This window comes from Hesperophylax consimilis, chromosome 1, assembly GCF_061612785.1.
Source record: "Hesperophylax consimilis isolate HC1 chromosome 1, BYU_Hcon_1.0, whole genome shotgun sequence".
Classification (NCBI taxonomy): domain Eukaryota; kingdom Metazoa; phylum Arthropoda; class Insecta; order Trichoptera; family Limnephilidae; genus Hesperophylax; species Hesperophylax consimilis.
Window position 1 is genome coordinate 38,871,647 of NC_142836.1, and position 9,210 is coordinate 38,880,856.

Consider the following 9,210-nt stretch of genomic DNA (forward strand, 5'->3'; position numbering starts at 1 on the left):
GTTATGAATGCGTATTTATCTTTTTCTTTTATAATTTGTATAATTGAATTTTTTATAAATAAGTTTTTAAATGTTGGAACTTTGAATTCTTCGAATATGCTGTCAGTTGGGAAGTCTGGAGGTTTTTTTAGTATAATTTTTATTATTAGTTTTTGAACAATTTCTATGGGGGTCAGATTAGTTTTGTAAGCTGCTCCCCAACTGATAATGGCATACTGAAGAATAGACTGTACTAATGCGTAGTATATTGAGTATAGGTTTTTCGTTGATAAAAAGTTTCGTATCCGTAAGAATATATGAATTAACTTCCTAACTCTTTTTATTGTATGGTCGATGTGATCTTTCCATTTTAGGTTTTTATCTATGATTATTCCAAGATATATATTACAATATAACTTTTTTTTTATTTTTAAACAAGTTCTGCTGTGTAATTATTATTACGCGTGACAGCTGTTTCGCCCTCTGAAGGCATTATCAAACTGTAAAAGACAATTGAACTTGTTTTAAAATAAACTGTTTTTATAAACCCAATAACAATATTATTGAAAATATAAAAAATAAAAATTAAAATGGAGTTCTACAAATTAAACTTGAAAATAATAAATAAACAATATTAATTCTTTTCCCAATACACAAAAACATAATACATTGAAAACTTACGGACTAGAGAAAACAATCAATGAGGTGACTATAATCTACATGTTCAACTACGTACCCAATAATATAAGTATATTCTACAAAAAATCGATGTGACTTCTAAATCAACTTCTTTTTGATGATCTATTATTCATATATCTCCAAGCAGTCGAATTTGGCAGCCATCTCTGGTCTGGAGCCCCAAAATACCTGAAAAAAACCCTTGACTCTGTGCAGAAACGGGCGGTCCGTTTGATAGATTCCCCAATCTTAACAAACGGACTGCAATCTTTAGAGCACAGGCGTCAGGTAGGTATGCTGTCCTTGTTCTATCGGTATTACAATGGAAGATGCTCTGAGGAACTAGCGTCATTGATCCCTTCGGCACCGGTGCGTAGTCGGGATACACGCCAAACGCGCGCCCAACATTTGTACACAGTTGACACTTGTCACATGAGAACGGGTCGCTTCTACGATTCGTTCTTAAGTTCAACAGCTCGGCTGTGGAACGAACTGCCGGCCTCTGTGTTTCCTTCCTCCTACAACATGGGACTCTTCAAGACCCATGTTCACTCCTTCCTCTCCACAAAAAGACCCTCCACACAGCATCCCCAAAGATGACATAGGCCCCGAGGGAAATTATTTTCTTCAGGGCCTCCTGTGTGGAGTAAATATATAAAAAAAAAAGTTAAAATAAAGTCGCTATTTGTGTCTGTCTGTTTGTGCGGTTAGTTCTTCTAAACTGCGCAACTCATTTTGATAAAGTTATCACTAAGGATATTTGATAAAGTTATCATTTGAATTTTTTCCGGAAGGTTTATGTATACAATACATGCATAATATTTATTTATTAATTTTCGCAAAATCGACGGTTTACATATATTTCAGTTTGTACATAAGAATTATATAGCCAAAATAAAACCAATTATGGATTTCCTTCTTGGGACTTTACCTCTACTGAGATAGCATAATTTAGGAAAGTAAATTTTACTAGACACCTTATAATTACTTTGAAGTTATTACAAGTGCTTCAATAAATTCGAATCATTATTTAAGAGGACCATCTCAGAATTTATATTTTGTATCGTGTTTAAAGTGAATACCACGCGTTTCTTTGAAAGGGACACAAGTATTGATTATGATACGGAAGTCCCTTTCATTGGCATGTGTCCCATTCATGGATGAATAATTTTTTAATTTATTTTAAGAAAAAATCGTACACTACCGTATTAGACGTATTCTAATGAGATTTATTATTCTTTTTATAACAACGCAAATAATAAGGTCAACTACAACACAAATAAAAGCTGCGGTCGATGAAGTTGTAACCAAAAAATAAATTACGAAATCAGTTGCAAAAAATATGGAAGAGGAAAATCTGCGCTTGACAGGCATGTAAAGCAGGCAAAGTATGATATATATCGCAGAATGACATTTTATTATAGACCTACTATAGGAAATAAAAGTATTTTCGTTGAAACATGAAGATTTCCTTGCTTCATATTTAAAGACTGCTGGAAAAATGTGCCACGGACTACCTAAAATCCAAATAATTAGCCTTGCATTTCAATTTTCTAATGTCAACAATATTACATAAGAAACCTTGCATTTTAATTTTCTAATGTCAACAATATTACATAAGAAACCTTGCATTTTAATTTTCTAATGTCAACAATATAACATAAGAAATCTTGCATTTCAATTTTCTAATGTCAAAATTAACACACAAGAAACCCTGCATTTCAATTTTCTAATGTCAACAATATTAAATAAAAAACCTTGCATTTCAATTTTCTAATGTCAACAATATTGCATAAGAAACCTTGCATTTTAATTTTCTAATGTCAACAATATTACATAAGAAACCTTGCATTTTAATTTTCTAATGTCAACAATATAACATAAGAAATCTTGCATTTCAATTTTCTAATGTCAAAATTAACACACAAGAAACCCTGCATTTCAATTTTCTAATGTCAACAATATTAAATAAGAAACCTTGCATTTCAATTTTCTAATGTCAACAATATTAAATGAGAAACCTTGGATTTCAATTTTCCAATGTCAACAATATTAAATGAGAAACCTTGCATTTCAATTTTCCCATGTCAACAATATTAAATAAGAAACCTTCCATTTTAATTTTCTAATGTCAACAATTTTAAATTTCCGGAAGAGTGGAGGAAAAGCTGGTATCCATTGTATCATTGTCATCAGACAGCCAGAATGTACTTCGCTCTCGAGGGCAACGAGTTTCAATAATGATAACACTTCTCAATCCTTTACTCTATAGCGTGTAATTCAAAAGTAAATATTGAATTTAAATGTCCCTAAAAATATGTTAGTCCACAAATTAAGGTCTACACATCTACCGGCACAGAGTAGCATATCAGACACGGTGAAGACGCGAGCATTCGCATCTGCCGGCACAGCACAGACACAGCACCATGAACTTAAAAATCCATGGATGCGATTTAGTATGAACGACATTGAAGCCAAATATAGGGTGAGGGGAAATTGTCTGGCAGCCATCTTGTACAACACGTTTTTTAAATAATTTGCATACAAAGTAGTATTAAATGAACGAATTAAATTAATATTTATTTATTTTAATATCGTTAATGCATATTGACGGCTTGTGGTTTTTTGGGCTAGGTATTTGATAAGACAGAGAAGCTAAAGGCATTTTTCAAACATCTTCCCATCCACCCGGCGGCTTCAAATTGTTCTCGAATGGTCTTAACGCGATAACAACATATTGCCGCCATGGCAACCCGATAACAAACAATACGAAGCAAAGACAACCAAATGTTAATTTGCAATTGCAGGCAAGTCAAGGGCATTTTTTAAATTCCAAAATCAGGCACACAAATCAACAACTATTATTCTGAGCGCACACTCAAGATGTTTCAGGATTTTACTGTGGAACAATATACGTAGTGGCGATTTCGCTTGAAGAGAAAGTAGGTAGCCAGGAAGAAAGACAGAAAATGAGATGATTTTCTGTAAATCCGATGAACAAAAAACGAAAAAAAATGAGGGAGAATTCTTTGCATTGTATTATAAAGAACACCGAGATAATGGATAAAAAATTTGAAAATATGTAAGAATGGATCAATATTAGTAAATATAAACAGCTCGGAGGACTTTGAAGCAGAGCATGGACGGTTACCTCGTGAAGGTTTCATCTCGGGGTAGGAATAACTCCTAACTCCTTCAAAGGAAGCAATCTTCCCAACATGCCTTCCATTGAAATGCCAGAGATAAGTCAGTCTCCTAGAAGCTGGGTGTACTGTACCAACAGAGCCCGCAGATACTGCCGATAGTACACAACTGCTAACCCTGCATAAATCGCAAGTGCGCCCCACGGTTGACTGTATCAGCCACCTCTGGTCTGGAGCCCCAAAATATCTGACAAAAACCCTCGACTCTGTACAGAAACAGGCGGTCCGTTTGATGGATTCCCCTATCTTAACAAACGAAAATTTTTGGTCGTGCGTTATAACTGTTTTTTTTTCTTCTGATATACACGATCAAGCCATGTGAGATCCATGTTTTTTTTTTTGAATTTTGCTATAAATTTTATAGTTCTCATATCAGTTGTTGTTGAGATATAATTACAGAGAATATTATCAAACATATTTGCTCATGTTGCACATGAGGATTCTAACACAAGATGCCAGCTTTCCTCACAATTTTTTTTTCATTAATTTACTATGGTTTAGTGACTTTTTTTATAAGTATTGCTTTCTAAATTTGTATAGATCTTAATATTAAGTTGTGGTATATGGATGCACGTATGATGGTCATTAATATTCATTTTTTGTATATGGGGATGCACGTGAGATGGTCATTAATATTAAGTTGTTGTATATGGATGCACGTGATATGGTCATTAATATTAAGTTGTTGTATATGGATGCACGTGATATGGTCATTAATATTAAGTTGTTGTATATAGATGCACGTGTGATGGTCATTAATATTAAGTTGTTGTATATGGATGCACGTGTGATGGTCATTAATATTAAGTTGTTGTATATGGATGCACGTGATATGGTCAATATTAAGTTGTTGTATATGGATGCACGTGTGATGGTCATTAATATTAAGTTGTTGTATATGGATGCACGTGATATGGTCATTAATATTAAGTTGTTGTATATGGATGCACGTGATATGGTCATTAATATTAAGTTGTTGTATATGGATGCACGTGATATGGTCAATATTAAGTTGTTGTATATGGATGCACGTGATATGGTCATCAATATTAAGTTGTTGTATATGGATGCACGTGTGATGGTCATTAATATTAAGTTGTTGTATATGGATGCACGTGATTTGGTCAGTATTAAGTTGTTGTATATGGATGCACGTGTGATGGTCATTAATATTAAGTTGTTGTATATGGATGCACGTGATATGGTCATTAATATTAAGTTGTTGTATATAGATGCACGTGTGATGGTCATTAATATTAAGTTGTTGTATATGGATGCACGTGATATGGTCAGTATTAAGTTGTTGTATATGGATGCACGTGTGATGGTCATAAATATTAAGTTGTTGTATATGGATGCACGTGATATGGTCATTAATATTAAGTTGTTGTATATGGATGCACGTGTGATGGTCATTAATATTAAGTTGTTGTATATGGATGCACGTGATATGGTCAGTATTAAGTTGTTGTATATGGATGCACGTGTGATGGTCATTAATATTAAGTTGTTGTATATGGATGCACGTGATATGGTCATTAATATTAAGTTGTTGTAAATGGATGCACGTGATATGGTCATTAATATTAAGTTGTTGTATATGGATGCACGTGATATGGTCAATATTAAGTTGTTGTATATGGATGCACGTGATATGGTCATTAATATTAAGTTGTTGTATATGGATGCACGTGTGATGGTCATTAATATTAAGTTGTTGTATATGGATGCACGTGATATGGTCAATATTAAGTTGTTGTATATGGATGCACGTGTGATGGTCATTAATATTAAGTTGTTGTATATGGATGCACGTGTGATGGTCATTAATATTAAGTTGTTGTATATGGATGCACGTGATATGGTCAGTATTAAGTTGTTGTATATGGATGCACGTGTGATGGTCATTAATATTAAGTTGTTGTATATGGATGCACGTGATATGGTCATTAATATTAAGTTGTTGTATATGGATGCACGTGTGATGGTCATTAATATTAAGTTGTTGTATATGGATGCACGTGTGATGGTCATTAATATTAAGTTGTTGTATATGGATGCACGTGATATGGTCAATATTAAGTTGTTGTATATGGATGCACGTGTGATGGTCATTAATATTAAGTTGTTGTATATGGATGCACGTGTGATGGTCATTAATATTAAGTTGTTGTATATGGATGCACGTGATATGGTCATTAATATTAAGTTGTTGTATATGGATGCACGTGATATGGTCATTAATATTAAGTTGTTGTATATAGATGCACGTGTGATGGTCATTAATATTAAGTTGTTGTATATGGATGCACGTGTGATGGTCATTAATATTAAGTTGTTGTATATGGATGCACGTGATATGGTCAGTATTAAGTTGTTGTATATGGATGCACGTGTGATGGTCATTAATATTAAGTTGTTGTATATGGATGCACGTGATATGGTCATTAATATTAAGTTGTTGTATATGGATGCACGTGTGATGGTCATTAATATTAAGTTGTTGTATATGGATGCACGTGATATGGTCAATATTAAGTTGTTGTATATGGATGCACGTGTGATGGTCATTAATATTAAGTTGTTGTATATGGATACACGTGATATGGTCATTAATATTAAGTTGTTGTATATGGACGCATGTGATATGGTCATTAATATTAAGTTGTTGTATATGGATGCACGTGATATGGTCAATATTAAGTTGTTGTATATGGATGCACGTGATATGGTCATTAATATTAAGTTGTTGTATATGGATGCACGTGTGATGGTCATTAATATTAAGTTGTTGTATATGGATGCACGTGATATGGTCAGTATTAAGTTGTTGTATATGGATGCACGTGTGATGGTCATTAATATTAAGTTGTTGTATTAGGATGCACGTGATATGGTCATTAATATTAAGTTGTTGTATATGGATGCACGTGTGATGGTCATTAATATTAAGTTGTTGTATATGGATGCACGTGATATGGTCATTAATATTAAGTTGTTGTATATGGATGCACGTGATATGGTCATTAATATTAAGTTGTTGTATATGGATGCACGTGATATGGTCAGTATTAAGTTGTTGTATATGGATGCACGTGTGATGGTCATTAATATTAAGTTGTTGTATATGGATGCACGTGATATGGTCATTAATATTAAGTTGTTGTATATGGATGCACGTGTGATGGTCATTAATATTAAGTTGTTGTATATGGATGCACGTGATATGGTCAGTATTAAGTTGTTGTATATGGATGCACGTGTGATGGTCATTAATATTAAGTTGTTGTATATGGATGCACGTGATATGGTCATTAATATTAAGTTGTTGTAAATGGATGCACGTGATATGGTCATTAATATTAAGTTGTTGTATATGGATGCACGTGATATGGTCAATATTAAGTTGTTGTATATGGATGCACGTGATATGGTCATTAATATTAAGTTGTTGTATATGGATGCACGTGTGATGGTCATTAATATTAAGTTGTTGTATATGGATGCACGTGATATGGTCAATATTAAGTTGTTGTACATGGATGCACGTGTGATGGTCATTAATATTAAGTTGTTGTATATGGATGCACGTGATATGGTCATTAATATTAAGTTGTTGTATATGGATGCACGTGTGATGGTCATTAATATTAAGTTGTTGTATATGGATGCACGTGATATGGTCAGTATTAAGTTGTTGTATATGGATGCACGTGTGATGGTCATTAATATTAAGTTGTTGTATATGGATGCACGTGATATGGTCATTAATATTAAGTTGTTGTATATGGATGCACGTGTGATGGTCATTAATATTAAGTTGTTGTATATGGATGCACGTGTGATGGTCATTAATATTAAGTTGTTGTATATGGATGCACGTGATATGGTCAATATTAAGTTGTTGTATATGGATGCACGTGTGATGGTCATTAATATTAAGTTGTTGTATATGGATGCACGTGTGATGGTCATTAATATTAAGTTGTTGTATATGGATGCACGTGATATGGTCATTAATATTAAGTTGTTGTATATGGATGCACGTGATATGGTCATTAATATTAAGTTGTTGTATATAGATGCACGTGTGATGGTCATTAATATTAAGTTGTTGTATATGGATGCACGTGTGATGGTCATTAATATTAAGTTGTTGTATATGGATGCACGTGATATGGTCAGTATTAAGTTGTTGTATATGGATGCACGTGTGATGGTCATTAATATTAAGTTTTTGTATATGGATGCACGTGATATGGTCATTAATATTAAGTTGTTGTATATGGATGCACGTGTGATGGTCATTAATATTAAGTTGTTGTATATGGATGCACGTGATATGGTCAATATTAAGTTGTTGTATATGGATGCACGTGTGATGGTCATTTATATTAAGTTGTTATATATGGATACACGTGATATGGTCATTAATATTAAGTTGTTGTATATGGACGCATGTGATATGGTCATTAATATTAAGTTGTTGTATATGGATGTACGTGATATGGTCAATATTAAGTTGTTGTATATGGATGCACGTGATATGGTCATTAATATTAAGTTGTTGTATATGGATGCACGTGTGATGGTCATTAATATTAAGTTGTTGTATATGGATGCACGTGATATGGTCAGTATTAAGTTGTTGTATATGGATGCACGTGTGATGGTCATTAATATTAAGTTGTTGTATTAGGATGCACGTGATATGGTCATTAATATTAAGTTGTTGTATATGGATGCACGTGTGATGGTCATTAATATTAAGTTGTTGTATATGGATGCACGTGATATGGTCATTAATATTAAGTTGTTGTATATGGATGCACGTGTGATGGTCATTAATATTAAGTTGTTGTATATGGATGCACGTGATATGGTCATTAATATTAAGTTGTTGTATATGGATGCACGTGATATGGTCATTAATATTAAGTTGTTGTATATGGATGCACGTGTGATGGTCATTAATATTAAGTTGTTGTATATGGATGCACGTGTGATGGTCATTAATATTAAGTTGTTGTATATGGATGCACGTGATATGGTCAATATTAAGTTGTTGTATATGGATGCACGTGATATGGTCATTAATATTAAGTTGTTGTATATGGATGCACGTGATATGGTCATTAATATTAAGTTGTTGTATATGGATGCACGTGTGATGGTCATTAATATTAAGTTGTTGTATATGGATGCACGTGTGATAGTCTTTATTTAAAAAAAATATTATTGTATGTAATTTGTCGGTATCTTTTGTGTTACACCATATGTAATCGATACATGATGGACGCTGGCCCGTCATTTCTATAGTATATTTTTTAATAAATAATATAAAATTCAA